General features: G+C 42.4%; 1 long non-coding RNA gene across 1 annotated transcript; it reads right to left on the bottom strand.

Annotated features, from left to right (window-relative positions):
- Positions 1–10712: 10712 nt before the first annotated feature.
- Positions 10713–18949, bottom strand: LOC310765083. Its single transcript, XR_014549427.1, has 3 exons — positions 18842–18949; positions 13045–13167; positions 10713–11400 (listed from the first exon to the last, which is right to left on the bottom strand). It is a non-coding gene; the product is annotated as an uncharacterized lncRNA (long non-coding RNA).
- Positions 18950–18956: the final 7 nt, after the last annotated feature.

Consider the following 18956-nt stretch of genomic DNA (forward strand, 5'->3'; position numbering starts at 1 on the left):
TTTCCCTCCTGTGGAAGATGGGGGGGGGGACTGGCAGGAAGGGTGGGAAAGGCAGATGCAAGAGTAAGGTAAATGGTAAAGGAACCCTGAATGGTTAAGTCCAGTCAAAGGTGACTATGGGGTTGCAGCACTCATCTTGCTTTCAGGCCGAGGGAGCCGGTATTTGTCCACAGACAGCTTTCCAGGTGTGTGGCCAGAATGACTAAACCGCTTCTGGTGCAATGGAACACCGTGAAGGAAACCAGAGTGCACGAAAATGCCATTTACCTTCCTGCCACAGCAGTACCTATTTATGTACCTGCACTGGCGTGCTTTCGAACTGCTAGGTTGGCAGGAGCTGAGACCAAGCAACGGGGATTCGAACCGTCAACCTTTTGATCATCAAGCCTAAGAGGCTCAGTGGTTTAGACCACAGCACCATCTGCATCCCTACGCAAGAGTAAGACCTCGGGATGACAAGCAGTAGCATGCATGTTGAACATTTTAATAAATGAACTTAACCTGAATACTGCTCAGTTAATGTTTGCGACCTTTAGGAGAGTGCTTTCCTATATTTAAATATATGTGAACTACTCTGAATACTCCAAAGTGGCCAAGCTTTATTATTTTCAAATTCTTGTTCAATTCCTCCTCACAATTAATTTGTACTGTAGGCCAATGTTGGCTACTATTTCTTCACCCAGGGAATATATTTCATATTGTGAGCACTTTGAAGGTATATAATGGAAAACAAGATAGCTGTATAAATTGGAGTGTGTGTGTTTCTATATACTCCCAGAAGAACTGGAACTCTAAGAAGGCAGGTTGCTCCTCAAATTAAAAAAATGAAGGGGAAAATGGTTTCCTGTGCACAAAATGCAGTTGTGCAGCACAACGAGAAGGGAGATTGTTAACATCTCGGGTCATCTCAGAAACTGGTGCTGGAAAATGACTTGGCAGCCTTGGACTAGATGACCTAACTAAGGACCAGCGTATGATGAGATACTTTTCCAGGCATTTAAGACTTTGCTGGCCTAGCCTAAAATAGGAGATCAAATGAAAGGCATTACTTTATAGTAGATAACGCTGCCATTTCCAGATAGCTGCGCTTCAGTTAAACCCACTGAACCAAAATCCTCTGTGCATTTCAGCCTGGAAAATTAGCCTGCTGAAAGATATGATACAGGACAAGCAAAGTGACTGGACTGCATACATTTTACGCTCATTACCATAGATGCAGCCAGCTGATCCATTTTCTAACCATGTTTCTTTTTAATTTGAGAGGCTGATTTTGAAGCGGCAGAGATTCTCCGGCTCAAATAACAATCCCTCCCCCCCCCCGAAAGGATACAGAAAGAAAGAAAAAATGCTAGGATTTGGGATCAGTGGCATGTGCTCCCCTGTATCCATGCGCCTGTTTTATTGAGAGTCCCTGTGGAACGCCCTCCCATCAGATGTCAAGGAGACAGATAACTATACAACTTTTAGAAGGCATCTGAAGGCAGTCTTGTATAAGAAAGTTTTTAATCTTCGATGTTTCATCATGCTTTTATATTTGTTGGAAGCCGCCCAGAGTGGGATACAGATAGGTGGGATACAAATAATAAAATCATCATCATCATCTTCACATATTTGGAACCAACTACCTGCAGGTGGCGCTGTGGGTTAAACCACAGAGCCTAGGATTTGCTGATCAGAAGGTTGGTGGCTTGAATCCCTGCGACGGGGTGAGCTCCCATTGCTCGGTCCCTGCTCCTGCCAACCTAGCAGTTTGAAAGCACGCCAAAGTGCAAGTAGATAAATAGGTACTGCTCTGGTGGGAAGGTAAACGGAGTTTCCATGCGCTGCTCTGGTTCGCCAGAAGTGACTTAGTCATGCTGGCCACATGACCCAGAAGCTGTACGCTGGCTCCCTTGGCCAATAAAGCAAGATGAGCGCCACAACCCCAGAGTCGGCCACGACTGGACCTAATGGTCAGGGGTCCCTTTACCTTTACCTTTTACCTGCTACCCGATGCAAGTGCCTTCTGATTCTGCCTCCCCTTGACCTCCCAGCCACCACTGTGTTTCATTTCTGCTATGAGCATTTTTAGGTTTGATCTTCTGAACAGAGCCTGATATGCATAAAATAAAAATGGCATCGACAGTTAGCAAGCGAGTACAGGCACTTTGGCAATGGCAAAGTGTACAGTGACTGTAGGGATGGAAACAGCTCAGTGGCAGAGCACACACTCTGCATGCAGAAAACCCCAGCTTTGATCCCTGACGTCTCCAGCTGTCAAATAGCAAGTGATGGGAAATGGAACTCATAAGAGATTTCTGAGTCTGTCTTGAGTTATTTAGAGGTTTCTGAAAGTATAAGCAACATTTTAGCCTAATCTAAGCAATAGTCACTAGCCCTTTGGAACCTACTGCGACAGGATCCCTGATAAGACTGTCCAGACTCTGCTTAGAAACTTCTGATGAAAGAGAGTTAGTTTATTTATTGGTTTAATTTCAACAGCTTGCACACTGCTTAATTATGGCCAGTGTACAGGAGACTAAAAATGAGTTAAAACTATAAAATCAGTTCAAATACCTGCTGCAATAAAAGGCCCAGGAAATTCAACAGGGAGAGGGTCTGTCTGACCTCAGCTGGAAAAAAGTTCCATCAAACTGGGCCCACAACACCGAACACAAGCAACTGGCGGATATAAACTGTGCATCCAAGCCATGGGGGACCACTAACAGGCAGTCCCAAGTTGGACCCAAGTTGTTAAGGGCCTTGTAAAATAATGTAAGAGCCTTGAATTTGGCCCAGCAGCATATGTGCAGCCAGTGGAAGCTTTTGACCACCTGAGTTATCAGCTGGCAATAGACTGTCTCCATCAACAGCTTAGCTGCAGCATTTTGCCCCAGCTGGAGCTTCTGGATCAGGCCTTCTGGGATTAATAAATATTGGCTTGCCTGTGAAAATTTCAAGGTTTGCTGAGAATATGCACTATGAAGTGCAATATAAATGCTAAGTTTTCACTCTTCATAGAGAGTTTCTTCATAAAGTCCCACAGTTCTCTCAACTACTGCTCAGTGGGCTCCGTCAGTGGCCCAGAAAACATTCAGCGCTTAACTCTATCAACCACCCAAAAAATTAAGGAATGAAATTAACAACTTCATTGAAATTGCACAGGAGTTTGCTGCACACGAAGAGTCATATTACGAAAGTTGAAACATCTCATTGTAACCACTCATTGCAAACCACTTGATATTGAGGCTACATATAAAGGCAGTGCTTGTGCAACTTAAACTCTACTGGCACAATTGTACTTCAGTAATACTTGTTTATTAGCCAAATGCATCTGATCTCAGAGGCCTGCATGACAAGTTCATTACATATCAATTTAATTAGCCAATTTACATTTAATTTACATTTCAATTAATGTCTTTAGCAACAAAACGTTGCATTAATAGGGTAATTGCCTGTTAGGCAATATGTAAAAGAATAAATAGCCACATTCTGAGGAAGCATTCCTATTTTCTACATTTTATTACCATAAATAACCTAAATAATTATTGCTCTTAAGGGGCCATGTCCCAGTTCCCTTCTGGGCCTAATTATAAAGACTTAGTACCTCATTAAGCAAAATGGTTTTGAAGTCACAGAAAAGCATTACTCTAATCGTGACTCATTAGTTTCAACAAAAGGGGGTGTAGAAACTGCAAAACAGCACATTTAGACATAGTATATTTGGTGGTAGAGAAGCAGAAACCCACTTATGAGGTGGCTTTCAGAGTTTTGCAGGTGTTTCCATTGAAACCCAGCTTTCCAAAGGCTTTGTGCAACTTTGATGAATGAAAAAGATAAGCCCAGAAGAAAAATTAGGTCAGACGAAGCCCTGGCATGGCAAGGTCTATCATGTTCCAATAGCTTTGTTCCCATAAAGCTGCAGTCAGTCTGTTTGAGCTTCAAATTACTATAGACTTAAAACACATCAAAGATCAATTCTGCTTCCGAAACTTAAAAGTCAGACAATGCAGAGCAGCAATAATCTTATGTTAAAGTAATCTCCTGCAGACTTAAGAGGCATGATCAATAATAGATGGGCTGAAAACCTAGTTAGCCACCAAGCTCTGTGGGCAGGACCAGTTCAAAGGAATGTTACAGCATATATTTAGAAAACATTCTAGAACCCGCTACCACGGAGAATCCCACTGGTGCAGCCAATGCTCTATAGCAGCAAGAGAACCCAGATCTATGTACTGTTCCAGCATGCTGGCTTCCCACAGGAAATGGGCAACCTACCCCATAATCCGCTTTTGTGGTGTTACAGGGAGTCGTGAAGCACTCTTTCAGCTTACACAGGTTGCTGGTTATACTGAAAGAACTGCAAAAATCTGCAGTTGCATGCTGATTCTGACATACTGAATGGTCCTTGAATTGTCCTCTTCCTATATGCTTGATCTAGCCAGTTCTCCTTGTGGAATAAGGTGGAGAACATGTTGAGATTCACCAAGGAGAAACCAAGAGGTAATGGTTAGTATGAGTCAGCAGTGTAGTGTGGACAGGGTAATGGGGTGGGGATGGGTGGGGATTGCCTCGGGGATGATTGGAAGGGCGTGTGCCTGCCCTGTTGCATCCTCCTCACATCACCTTGTGGGCCCACTCTGGACACTGGGAAGATACACTCCACCGCTGGTTGAAGGAAGCATCATAGGCCACCTACTCCACTCACATACATACTCTGATCTCAAGACAGGAAATCCAGAACTGGAGCATCTGCAAAAGTTGACTGTCCGGTTCCTTCTCTGAAGACCTTTAACAAGGGAGGACTACCATCAAATTGTTCCACTGTCGGACCATTTGCTTGTCTCCAGCTCATTCGCCAGGATTTCTCGCAGTTTATGGACAGAAGTTGTAAAAGCAGGCAGAACTGATTTCAATCAAGGTAACTTAAAGAAATGTTTTAAATTGGCAGGAGCAGGGGAAGTGAGAAACCTATTTAAATCAAGTTTCTCATGGAAACTTCTTCATATGCTTGATGAACAATGGTACAAATTTGAGCAATGACCTGTGTTCAGTTCCAAGTAAATGGTGCATTTTTTACACTGTTGTTTCATTTTTACAACCAGGTGTAGCATTTATTTGTTGAACTGAATGTGTTTTCCTTTTTTACCTACCTATATATTCCCATATATAGGGCCTGCCTTATGGCTATCTGCCATGGTATTTGTGAAGCGCAACGTGAGTATATAAGAAACCTGCACACAGCACATTGCCTCCTTTTCTTTCCAGCGTCGCTCCTTTCTGCTTTACTCGGCTTTGGACCAGCCCCACACTCACAAAAACAAAGGAGCAAAATGAAAAGCTCATAACTGACAGGTTGAAGAAAAGTGTGATAATTACTGGATGAACTGAAGCAGTTTATTTTCACTATAAAGTGAATATGAAGTGCCTGTGCTTGGTAGGTAGAGTGGAAAAGAATCCTGAGAAATGATCAAATTGGTTCATTTACATAGAAGAGCCTCCTTTAGCTCAATGTATCTGGTAGGAGGCATTAATTCAGTTCTGAAATTAAGTGTAAGGCTTGCATACTTGTACTCACTCAGATTAATTACTATTAAATAAGTTATTATTCTAGAGAAACTTGGTGTTTACTTTAAAAGAAAGTTTTCTTTTATTATTTTATAAATCACATTTTTTAATTCACTCTGTATGAGACTATGTCCAGCAGGGCACTATTGCACCCCCAATGCGGTATTTCCATGCGCTCTGGCACTCATCACAGTATCCTGTTGTGCCAGAAGTGGTTTAGTCATTCTGGCCACATAACCCGGAAAGCTGTCTGTGGACAAACACCAGCTCCCTTGGCCTGAAGCAAGATGAGGTCTGCACCCCCTAGTCAGGTTTGACTGGACTTAACTGCCCAGGGGTCCTTTCCCTTTAATGTATATATGAAGCTATTGGGAATAGTTATTAGGCTTGGGGCACAATGATGACACCCAACTTTTAAGCTGGTGCCTGGATGCAGTGCTGGGACTGGGTGGTTTGAGGCTGGAGAGAAAGGTATATGCTAATGTTAGCTGGGAAAGCCTTTCTTACTTTAGTGTGTACTGGTTCTATACTCCAAGGGTCCCTGAACTTCTAATTTCTTTTACTCATTTATATTGCATTGGACTATAGGATCTTTTTCTGTTGTTACTTAAATAACCCCAGTAAAGTTTGCTTCTATAAAGAATTGATGTGTGTCATTAAGGAGAACTCAGATTCTAAATTCAGTGCCTAGGCTGCACTGAATGAATGAATGAATGAATGAATGCAGTGCCTAGGCTGCTGGGTCATTGAGGCTGCTGGGTCCTCACCAGTAATGTTACTTATGTGAGACAGTGTTATGTATAATGTAGGGGAGGGGTTGCTGTGGTTCAGCGTTAGTGCTCTTGATCACTTGAGTTCCCTTAGTTGTTTCCTGCAGTGCATCACAGGTGGAATTTCTCCCAAATGTGTTATGTGGCGCTGTGGGTTAAACAACAGAGCATAGGACTTGCCGATCAGAAGGTCGGCGGTTTGAATCCCCATGACGGGGTGAGCTCCCGTCGCTCGGTCCCTGCTTCTGCCCACCTAGCAGTTTGAAAGCACGTCAAAGTGCAAGTAGATAAATAGGTACCGCTCCGGCGGGAAGGTAAACGGTGTTTCCGTGCGCTGCTCTGGTTCACCAGAAGCGGCTAAGTCATGCTGGCCACATGACCCGGAAGCTGTACGCTGGCTCCCTCGGCCAATAAAGCAAGATGAGCGCCGCAACCCCAGAGTCGATCACAACTGGACCTAATGGTCAGGGGTCCCTTTACCTTTATGTTTGGAAGGGCCTGATTAATGCCTGTTTTCCTGCTATCCCAACACAAAAGAAGGCTTAGTAATACTTGTCCACTGTAAAGAGTTCCATCTCTGCTTTGTGCGGCAGCCCCAATCTCTTCTCTTGCTCCTTCTCCATTATCTCCATTCTGGCCCTGATGTCTAGCTCTGCTTTCAGTTTTCATCTGTTACTGCTATTGATACTGAGCATATTATGATTTAGAATATTTGCTAAAGCATTTCACTTGTTTAAGTCATTTCCTATATTTGTCTCTACTTTTGTTCCTGACTCTTGCTTCCTAGTAGTAGTAGTAGTAGTAGCAGTACTCTGGGATTTCTGAAAATTCACCATTGTCCAGAGCTAAACTGTCCAGCAAAGGGCCAGTCCTATCGACTGCTTGATTGTAAAATAATTTCAGGGAAGATTGTACCAAAAATCAAAGAATATATCGCAACCAAAGTTTTAGCTTTTTCATTTCCTCACTATCCATACTCTGGATGGTGCCTAAGCCAATCCAACAATGTCTTTCCCCCTGCTTTTCAAATACAAAATGGTGCATACATAAGAAATAAAAAGCTCTAATTTATTCTACAAAAGTGTTCATCAAGTAATAGATGGGACTCGAGGAAAAGATTAAGAGCTTACATTTTTCATTTGACTTATTTCACATAAAATTTTATAGAGGATAAAATGATGGGAGGCAAAGAAGCAATGATATTTCTGTTTTATCTCCGTCTGAGGCCCATAAATCTTCCTGAAGTATCATTAATTATAGCAGCGTCTTTCATGACGCTATTGTTAAAGGTCTAGCTGCCTTCACATTATAAGCCCCCTATTTTCATGGGTTTATAATGTGAGTAGAAGAATTGTTTTAGGCTAAACTTTGCTTAGGCAGCATAGCTGCTGAGGAAAATTATTAATTTTATATAGAGAGACTGAGCTTTTGAACAAAAGCAATCACCTACTGGGCATTCTAATTTAATACAATAGCACACACGTACTGTTTCAGTGCAGGGAACTAAGCACAGTTTTGATGTGTTTAGCAGCATCATTTCATGTGTCTCTGGGATAAATTTGCTTGAAGCACCTGATCTACATCAACGTTGGAAGATGTGAATCAGTAACAGAAACAATGACGTCTTAGGCTGGAAACACTGATCTGGATCTCTGCTATCATAAACCTAGGTTGGCTATATAAAGATAGTGCAGCTTGTTCAGGCTCACCTGCCACTTTCAAGACTGGTCCACGTACTTCTGGGTAACTTCCAATGATGTACCCCCACTTGCGTAACAATACAGTAGTACCTTGGTTCTCAAACGCCTTGGTACTCAAACAACTTGGAACCCAAATACTGCAAACCTAGAAGTAAGTGTTCCCATTTGCGAAGTTTTTTCAGAAGTCAAACATGCTCCATTTTGAGTGTTGCACTTCCGATTTGAGTGCCACACTTCCGTTTTGAGTGTTACGCTGAGGTCTGTCTATTTTTGCTATTTATTTTGTGTTTTTGTTTTTGCAGCTCTTTTTGTTTTATTTTGGTGACTGTGTGGAACCCAGTTCAGCTACTGAGTGATTGATTGTGTGACTGCAGTACATTGTTTATTGCTTTCATTTTCTGGATCAATAGTCTCGTTCGATAGTAAAATTAATGTTAAATTGCTGTTTTAGGGGTTGTTTTTAAAAGTCTGGAACAGATTAATCCATTTTGCATTACTTACTATGGGAAAGCACACTTTGGTTTTGGAATGGACTTCCGGAACAGATTAAGTTAAGAACCAAGGTACCACTGTACTTCCATTACAAGTCCCATTGCACAAGAAGATGCACTCTCACATTACCTTTGATCTCACACATCAAGTCAACATGTGCTTTTTCTACTTCTCTCATATTTTGCCTCACAATGTCCTCAACTCCTGGTTCACTCATGACCTGATTTTCCTTCTTTTAACTGCTGCTCATCCACTTAATGACATCACACAGTAACAAGTAATATGGTCAAGCTACATATTACCATAAGGGAAAGGGCGGTGGAAGGCATCTCTACAGAGGTTCAACATAGATGTGAAGAGAAATATTTCTGTTCTACTAATTTTGCAAGCTGGTTCTTGAGCGGTTAGGATTTTAAGAATAAGATGTTTTGGGGATTTTTAAGAACTCACAAGCTTTTCAGGCCCCTGTAGAAGTGTTTTACTCTGAAACACACTGAGGCACAAAGGGTTTTGCATCAGTGAGCACTGGAGCCTGCTCTCTCTTTTATTTCAAACTACACATTATGCAAGAGAAAAACAACTGAGCATTTTTATTCCTACTTTAAAGCAGCTGTAAATAAGTCTGAATTTTATTAGAACAGTGCTTAGCCCTTCCCCCTTTGTCTTTTACTATTCTAAATCTCCTTTCCTAAGGCCTCTTGTGAAGTAGGGAAAGAACAAGCATACTTCAGAATACCACTTTCATCCCCTACAGTTTTTTCCCCATGGGGAAAGGCTATAGCTCATTGGCAGAGCATCCATTTTCCACGCAGAAGGTCTCTGGTTCATTTCCCTCCATCTCCATATGGGCTGCGAATATTGTCTGAAATCATGGCAATACACTGCTGGTCAGTGTAAACAATAGTATAAGGCAGCTTTTATACGTTTCAAATCTAAAAAGCTTCTAGTCCACCCTTGAAGATTCTCGAAATGACACATGGTGGTGGAATTATAAAGGGTGGGAAAGAAATACCATAAACAAACAAATAAATAAATCTTCCACAGCTGTTGGGCAGTATACTTGCCCTTCCTTATTGCAATGCCAATTCTGTTCCCTTAACTACTTTAGTACACCAGGGAATTTGCATGGAAACCAAAATGCTTGTTTATAAAGCTGTTGTGCTACCAACTTTACTGTGAAACATGGACCATTTATAAACACCTCCAACTCCTCAAAAAATTCTATCAACAGTTTCTCTGAAAAAAATTACATATCACTTGGGAAGACAGGCAAATTAATGTTAGCATACTGGAAGAAGCAAAGATCACCACTGTCGAAGCAATGATTCTTCAACATCAACTTCATTGGACTGGTCATGTGGTTTGGATGCCTGATTATCGTCTTCCAAAGCAACTACTCTATTCCCAACTTAAGAATGTAAAGTGTAATGTCAGTGGATAACAAAAGAGGTTTAAAGACGCTCTCAAGGCCAAAATAATAATAATAAAGTAGTATAAACACCAGCAACTGGGAAACACTAGCCTCCGAGCGCTCCAATTGAGAACAGCCTTCACCAAAGGCATCATGGACTTTGAAGAAGCATGAACTCAGGAAGAGCTAAGAGGAAGGCACATTTGGCAAATCTTCACTGTGATCAACTCCCACCCAGAAACCTATGACCCCACTGTGGAAGGATGTGGGGATCCAGCACTGGCCTCCAAAGTCACTTACGGACACACTGTTAAGACCACATTCATGGAAGACAATCTTACATGGCTACAAGTGATCACCAAAAAAGAAAGGAGTACCACCAGAGGACCAGGCACCATCAGATAATATTGAGGGCTCATTTGCCTAAACATCTTCTAATGGCATGAAGAAGCCATTGTCCAACAATCTCCTTTTCCTATTTAAACAAGCCAGGAATAGGAAACTGTGATCCTCCAGATGTTGTACGCCTGTGACTCCCATCATCCTGACTATTGACCATATTGTCTGGTGCTGGTGGAAGTTAGGACCTGCCAACAGGTTCCATTCCCTGACATAGGTTGGGTCAAGTTCCCATTGATAACATAGGTCAAAGGCATTTAAAATAGAAACACTCAGGAATAAGTGAAGTCCAACTTTCCTGGACATTTATAACAGACCTTATAATCACTTTTCTCCAACATTTTCCCTATCTGCTCCCCCCCCCCTTCAACATGAAGTTGCTGAATTGGAATTAATAAGCAAATTTGATATTATAGTATCTGGTCTCTAGCTGACTGCAGAAAGTAATTTCCCCTCTTTAGGCATTTGTATATATTATCGATCTCGCTCTTTCTAGCTGGAAATGGGTCTCTCTCACACACTGATTGAATCTTACTCATATGCTTGGACGCCATATTCATTTGTGTTCTGCTCCACACAGTACTGTAGCACACCTACTACTGTCTTTTGCATTGCTTCACTGTTGTTTTTTTAACCCACTTCTCTCCCCCCCCCCACCTTCCTGATATGGAAATTGGTAAGAGGATATATTAGTTATATTTAAAACTCTAGAGACCCACGTGTGTGGATGAACACAAAGGAAAACGGCTGGTCTCTGTTTTCAAAATACAGGGCTTTGCAATTTTTCTGGTGGGAGAAAGCCCACAGCAGAATTTAATTCCCATCATTAAGCAGTTTAGTGAAGTGTAGGAATACAGGTTATTAAACCTTACTTATTGTGTTCAGCTGTGTGAAGCAGCTAACCCCCTTTTTATGCCCTTTTCAATAAACAAACCACATACCAACAAAGTAAGTTTAAAATACTTACAGTTTCTGGCATGCATTATCCTTCTGCAGCAGCAATAAAATAATGCAGGTAAAATACTTGGGAAGAACTACAACAATGTGCCTGAGGTTGGGAACCAAGATGAGACACACCCACCTGCACGGCACACAGTGAAGAGAGATGAGAAGGAAGGGACAGGAAACAGTCTTTACTTCCTCCCTTTCAGGAGAAAAGGGGGCGTGACCTAACTAGCCTACTCTTTCAATTAGAACCCTGTGGTCCTTAACCCCTTCATATAAGGTAAAGGTAAAGGGACCCCTGACCATTAGATCCAGTCGTGGCCCTTCATATACCAGCTAGCAAATATGCATTGTTAGGTTTGACTGCTTAAATCTCCCACACTTTCTTCTCTTTATACTCAGTGTATATTCAGTGCCCTAGGCACACCAGTCCAAACCGTCAGTCTGCCATACTGGAAGGGGCTGGATGCAGCAGAGGCACCCCACTGCTTAGCCTTGTCTGGATCCACCATTTGCTGCCATCAAGGGAGCTCTGTCCCATGAGAACTGGGTCTCTCTGTGATTTCATTGTAATATTTTCAACCCAGTACCTTCATTCATTCCCCACCCCAAAGCTGGTCTTAAAATGCATTTGAAACTATGTACTGTATACTAAAGTCCGTATCTCACGGGACCAGTCTACCAATAGGTATGATGAAGAGACACTAACATCACAACAAGACTACAAAAAAGAGATCTGTGGTGTCATAAAGGCAAGCAGATATATTATGGTGGACTAGAGCTCACTTCAGAATAAACCTGTTAGTTTCAAAGGTGTCACAGGACTCCCATTATGGGTAACTTTAAATGAGCTTCCCCACCCCACCCCCCACATTGTAGCAAGAAAACTGCTTTGCACTAATGGAGTATGCACATTTGAAAGCTAATTGGCAGGGGGAGCGTGCCTTCAAAGACGCATGCTCCATTCGTGTGGTTTGCTTTGAAAATGTTTGCTGAAATTGATATATTTTTCCTTTGCAGAGTTTCTGATGTAGCAAGCACTTTCAATGCAAATTGCTTCAAAACAGAGCTCTTTCAATTGCACTGGGGAATTCCCAAGCAGGAACTCACTAGTGCAGCTGATCCATGTGGGTCTCTCTGTTCGAGCTGATCAGCTGATTGGCACTGACATGAAGCCCCTCTTGCAAAGGGACCATTGGGAGCTCACTGTAGGCTCCTAATAGTTCCACTGTACCTGCCCCACATGTGGTGGAGTGAGGCTACTAAGCATGTTTTGGTAAAAATATGGTAGTTTGCAGGCTAAATTAGGGCCTCTGCTGGGCCAAATTAAGCCTGCCAGTCAGAGTTTTATGACCCCCAATTTAACAGGGGGACCACATCCTAATGGTGTGTCCCTGAGTTCACCTCTTTACTTTTTTGCATGCAAGTGAAAAGCTGCTATGTCTATGGGGAAAAGGAAAAGTAGTAAAATAGGTTCAATATTCTTGACACATGTGATTGAGTTCTCTCTAACAAGGGTCCTGCAGTAGGCTCCAATATGTCTTTGTGGCGAGTCTGTGCAGATGACTATTATATATAATAAAATCCAGAGAAACATCACCCATCATAACGTTGAGCATTTGGCAAGTATAAAGTCAATCCAGGAATGCTTTTGCCTGTGCAGAGCAGAACCCCCATTGCAAAAAACTGGTTATCTGATAAGTTCATATACTCTACTTTTAGAGGGAAATACTGTAATATCATGAGGTGACATTTCCCTGATATTGTTCCATAAACTCACAAATGCATTCCAAGTGGCAAAACCAAGATGCAACCATAGGAAGTGACAGCTCAATCTCAGTGATTGAACTTTCATTGGTGGTGTCTTGATTTTGCCTTGCCTGGCTCACTTAACGAGGAACCACTGAAAAATTACAGGGAAATGTCATATTGTGATGAATCTTCTGTTAGTTTCAATTTACTGTCTGTCCTCCAAGAACCTTCATCTGAATATAAATAGGACTCAAATTTCCAGATATGTGATGATCAAAATATTGAATGCTTTTGTCTCTTTCCCTCCCCTTCTCCATTATACTATATTATGTAAATGCAGTAAATAGATGACAGATAGTGCAAATGAGTGATAATGGCTGAGTAACTGTGTTTTTCATTAATTCACACAGTATGTGTGATTACCCAGCCAACACACATTCATGTCTCATGTTTATGGCTTTGATGCTTTACAACAGATAAGGGGAACCTGTGGACCTCTGGGTTTTGCTGAACTATAACACCCATCAGCTGCAGTCTCCTTGGCCAAAGGTAAGGGCTTCTTGGAATTGAAGTCCAATAACATCTGGAGGGCCACATCTGGATTGCTTTATAATATTAATCACCCTCACGGTCTGAAGACACTCTGCTGAACCTGAAGCATTTATGAAGTGAAAATATGTGCATGGACTGCTGCTCACAACAGTTTTAAGATATACGTAGTCCAATATGGGGGGCTGATGTCCCTTCAGCTGGGTGATGAATGTATAATATGTGAATGTGGAACACAACGTGAACATGGTCTCTATCTGAGCAAAGAATATCAGTGTATTCTAAAACATGAGTTCTTTCCTTTTGTGCTAAAGCAAAAAGATTGTGTAAAAATACAGTTTGTGAATTCTTCTAAAACCCTTAGGTAATCTCCGTTCTCTAATCTCATCTATAATCTATCATTCTACCTTCCCTGTTTCATCACACTTTGATAATGTGATTCATTTTGTTCCCACTAGAGCTAGTTATAATATCTTTTCTTATAACATTCTGCCTGTCTTTGTTGGATTGTTTCATTTTAATGTTTTTGGCTTCTTCCCTTGACTAAACAAATTTGTACAAATTGCAGTTTGGTTACTGTGAAATGCACTATTAATCCGGTAATTAATTAATCAGGGATGAACAGATGAAATGCCATCCAAGATAAGACAAATGGTCCATCAAGTCTCATAGATTTTTGCTTTCTGTTGAGGGCTTTAGCACTTACAAAGAAATGTACTAAACTACAAGTAAACAGGCAAACACGGAGTTTAAACCGACAGGAATAATTTTTCACTTTTGTACCAGCATCTAAGGAAAATTGATATGCACATTTTTGCTTACATCAGGCTTCCACAACTTGATGCCCTCCAGTTGTTGTTGGACTCCCTATCTAGCAGCAGCCCCAGCATGGCCAACGGTCAGGGATGATGGCAGTTGTCCAAAACCTCTGGAGAGTATCAGGTTTAGGAATGTTGGATTATACAAATAATTCAAAATGTAGGATGTAGTGGATGATCAGCACTCAGCTAAATCTCATTGAGTGCAGTATTCACTATTAGTAAAGACAGCAGTATGTAGGGCACAATAATTAACGTATTCTCCACTACTGCATTTCTTATTATTTAGACCAGCCTTATTATTATTTAGTCCAACCTCCAGATGTGTTGGAATACAACTCTCATAAGCCAGCATTGCCAATGGTCAATAATGTCAATTTATTTATTTATTGTATTTATATCCCACCTTCTTCTCCAAGCTCACAGTGATGGTTCTCCCCCTCCTCATATAATTCTCACAACAATCCTGTGTGGTAGGTTAGGCTGAAAGGCTGTCACTGGTCCAAGGTCACTGGTCCAAGTGACCTTCATGACCAAGTGGGGATTTGAATGCTGGTCCACCAGGTCCTAGTTCAATAATGGGGAGTTGTAGTCCAAACATCTGGAGGACTTTGGTTTGGGGAAAAGCTGATTTAGCCACTTGATGGAACATAAGAGCACAGTTTATTTGCAAGATATGAATAAACAGAATGGAGCTCAAACTCAGTGCAAGGTAGTGAGGAACAGGCAGAAGCAATATTGAAGCTTTCAGCAGCCACCATTGCCAGATATTACACAGTAGTGGCACACAAAGCATAGGTGTAAAAGAAATACTGTATTGTTTTAATTAGTGTTTTTATGGAGCAGTCAAGTAATTTCGTTGTCGCTGAGAGGGGGCAATGACAATAAAGATATTATTATTATTATTATTAAATGCATGGACAGGTGTGGGAGAAGAAATGTTGACAACTTACTTCTTATATAAAAGGTGTTTTTGGCACCAGAGGCTGCTTCATTTGAAAACAGTGAAGCATTTCTGTTTCAACTAGTGCAGTAAGCAGTTTTCATGAGAATGCTAATGAGTAATGGGAAATAGAGGGCTGGACCTGGGCCCCACAATTGATACCATGTCAGTATAGTAAGGTACACATCATGTTTTATGCTTACCTGACCTGTGAGGTGACTTCCCCTAAAACACGGTTAAGGAACTATTGGTCCTCCTCATGTTTTTGATCTCCTACTCCCATCAATCCCAGCCAATGATGAGAGTCCAATTCCCCTAAAGGATCCAGTTTGCAGCTTAAGGGTGCAGTTTAGAGCTACCTCTCTCTTGATTACCAATATGCATCTGAGGCACCATGTGCCTTTTGCCAACATCAGCCCTGACCCCTTGGCAAGTTATCCCAGACAACATCCAGATTAGTCTGCTCCAATGTGTTGTATGTAGGGATGCCTCTGATATTTCAAAGAAATTTCAGTTGGCCCAAATGCAGCTGTTAATCCACCCAAAAGACTCCCTGCTCCCACACCAACCTGTTTGACTATTAAGGTAATAATCTGAGGCTCTTGGGTACTACTGCCCTTAGGCTAGGTGCGCAATCTGGGGAAAGGGTCTTTGCAGTTGCGATTCAAAGGCACTAAAATGTGACAGAGGTTGGATGGCCATCTGTCATGGATGCTTTAGCTGAGATTCCTGCATTGCAAGAGTTTGGACTAGATGACCCTTGAGATCCATTCCAACTCTACAATTAGAGTTTTTATTAGTAAATTTATGTTTTTTTCTGATATCTTCCTTGTTTCCTGGTTTTATTTTATGACCTTTTAAAATATAATTTATCTATTCTGAGTGTAGGATACTTTGAAAATTCATATTCGGAGACGGAATAATTACTTTGATAATTAAAAGCCCGAAGTGTTGTGCCAACTCCAAGAGATTTCTTCCTGCATATGTAGCGCCTCTACCTCAGCATCTGCCACACAGCAAGAGTGCCAGCTGTTTGTAACGCAGGTCTGCATAACTCAGCGGATAGATTTGATTAACGACCGGTGAGCGGCAGTTTTCGTGAGGTCTGCAAGCTTATTTATTTATTGACATCCCACCGGAACTCCATCTCTTTAATGATTTTTAATCCCTGCTTTTAACTGGTTTTATAATCATTAATTTTAATAATAATAATAATAATAATAATAATAATAATAATAATTTTTTATTTATACCCCGCCCTCCCCAGCCAAGGCAGGGCTCAAAGCGGCTTACAAGCAATAATAAAAACAAGTTGAATGATTACAACTTAAAAACAAAATTAAAATACAACATTAAAATATTACAACATTAAAATAAAATGTAGCCTCAACGCAGGAGGAGAAGGAAAGAAAAAAAGAAAGAGAGGGAGGGAATCAAATTGGCTCCAAGCCAAAGGCCAGGCGGAACAACTCTGTCTTACAGGCCCTGCGGAAAGAAATCAGATCCTGCAGGGCCCTGGTCTCATGAGGCAGAGCGTTCCATCAGGCCGGAGCCAGAGTTGAAGAGGCCCTGGCTCTGGTTGAAGCCAATCTAACTTCCTTAGGGCCCGGGACCACTAGGGTGTTGTTATTTATGGACCTTGAGGCTCTCCGTGGGGCATACCAGGAGAGGCGGTCCCGTAGGTATGAGGGTCCTAGGCCGTGAAGGGCTTTAAAGGTCAAAAGCAGCACCTTAAATCTGACCCTGCACTCCACCAGGAGCCAGTGCAGCTTGAAAAGCACTGGGTGAATATGCTCCCATGGCAGAGACCCCGTGAGGAGCCTCGCTGCAGCATTCTGTACCTGCTGGAGTTTCTGGGACAGCTTCAAGGGCAGCCCCGTGTAGAGCGAATTACACTAGTCAAGCCTGGAGATGACCATCGCAAGGATCACTGTGGCCAGGTCGGGGCGGGAAAGATAAGGGACCAACTGCTTGATGCGGCGAAGGTGGGAAAATGTCGCCTTGGCTGTTGCTGTAACTTGCGCCTCCATGGAAAGGGAGGGGTCAAGGATTACACCCAAACTCTTAACGGAAGGCAATGGCACTAATTGGGCCCCCGCAAGAGAAGGGAGTTGGTCCTTCATCCCCATGCCATCCCGACCCAGCCATAGGACCTCTGTCTTTGAAGGATTTAGTTTCAATCGGCTCCCACGAAACCATCTAGCCACAGCTTCCAAGCATCTGGTCAGTGTGTTCGGGGCCGAGTCGGTGTGGCCATCCATCAGCAGATAGAGCTGAGTGTCAGCAGCATACTGGTGACAGCCCAGCCCAAAGCTCCGGATAATCTGGGCAAGGGGGCGCATAAAGATGTTAAAAAGCATTGGGGAGAGAATTGCACCCTGCGGCACTCCACACACCAAGGAATGGAGCGACGACATTTCCCTCCCTAGTGTCACCCTCTGTCCCCGACCAGAGATACCAGTTACGGGCTATGCCCTGTATCCCCACGTCTGCGAGGCAGTGGTCCAGAAGATCATGATCGACCATGTCAAAGGCCGCTGACAAATCTAAAAGGATCAGCAGTCCTGACCCGCCTCGATCCAGTTGTCTATGGAGATCATCTGTTAGGGCAACCAGAGCCGGCTCGGTCCCAAAATCAGGACGGAAACCGGACTGAAATGGATCTAAAGCCGATGTTTCCTCCAGAAACCTACCAAGCCGTTCAGCAACCGCTCAATTACCTTACCCATATATGGAAGATTTGAAACTGGGCGGTAATTGGATAGGTCTAAGGGATCTAATGAAGTTTTCTTTAAGAGTGGACACACTACTGCTTCCTTCAGTTCCCCTGGGAATGTCCCTGTGTCAAGGGACAAATTGATAATTTAAACCAGGGGGGTCTGCGCAACATCTGGACACTCCCTAATCAGCCAAGATGGGCACGGATCAAGGAAGCAGGTGGTGGGCCTACCAACTTGGAGGAATCTATCCACATTTTAGTACTTTTATTTTATATTCCTGTAGTCCACTTAGAGGTTTTATTACAAGCAAGTCGTATACTAATTTTGTTAAATAAATGAATTAAAGAAGTAAAACAGTGGGGGCTACAGGACAACCCTGTAGATGTTGCTGGCCATGGACTGTGCTGGATGGGCAAGATGGGAGTTGGTTTAGAAGCCACAGGTTAGCCACGGGATTAGGCACAATTTTCTGGTCCACCTAAGGTTTTTTTTTAAAAAAAGAAGGTTCTGCACAGGCCCTGCAGAAGATTCACTACGCAAAACGTTTTAAAGCGCTTCTATGTAGGGGAACCCAATAAACTGATCAATCTCGGCCTTTGTTTCCTTCGGGTATTTACAATCCTTCCATCACCCAAAAGTCCCAAGACAGTTACAAGAACACACGTTTAAAAGGTAGATAATAGATTCAAAACGTCGCCCTCAATGAAATACAGGTATTTCGACCTTCCCTTGTCACACACATCTGCCATGGGAGCTTTTCCTTAAAAATAATAATAAAAAATAATCCCTCTTTACTTCACCACTCTCGCCCCCTACATGGAGGAAGCCAAGCGCTGCAATCGGAACCGGAAGTGACGGTCGCCGGGGGCTCTGAATTAATTATTTTTTTCCTTTTCAAAATCCCTCTTTG

The sequence above is a fragment of the Podarcis filfolensis genome, assembly GCF_964270895.1.
Source record: "Podarcis filfolensis genome assembly, chromosome: 6".
Classification (NCBI taxonomy): Eukaryota; Metazoa; Chordata; class Lepidosauria; order Squamata; family Lacertidae; genus Podarcis; species Podarcis filfolensis.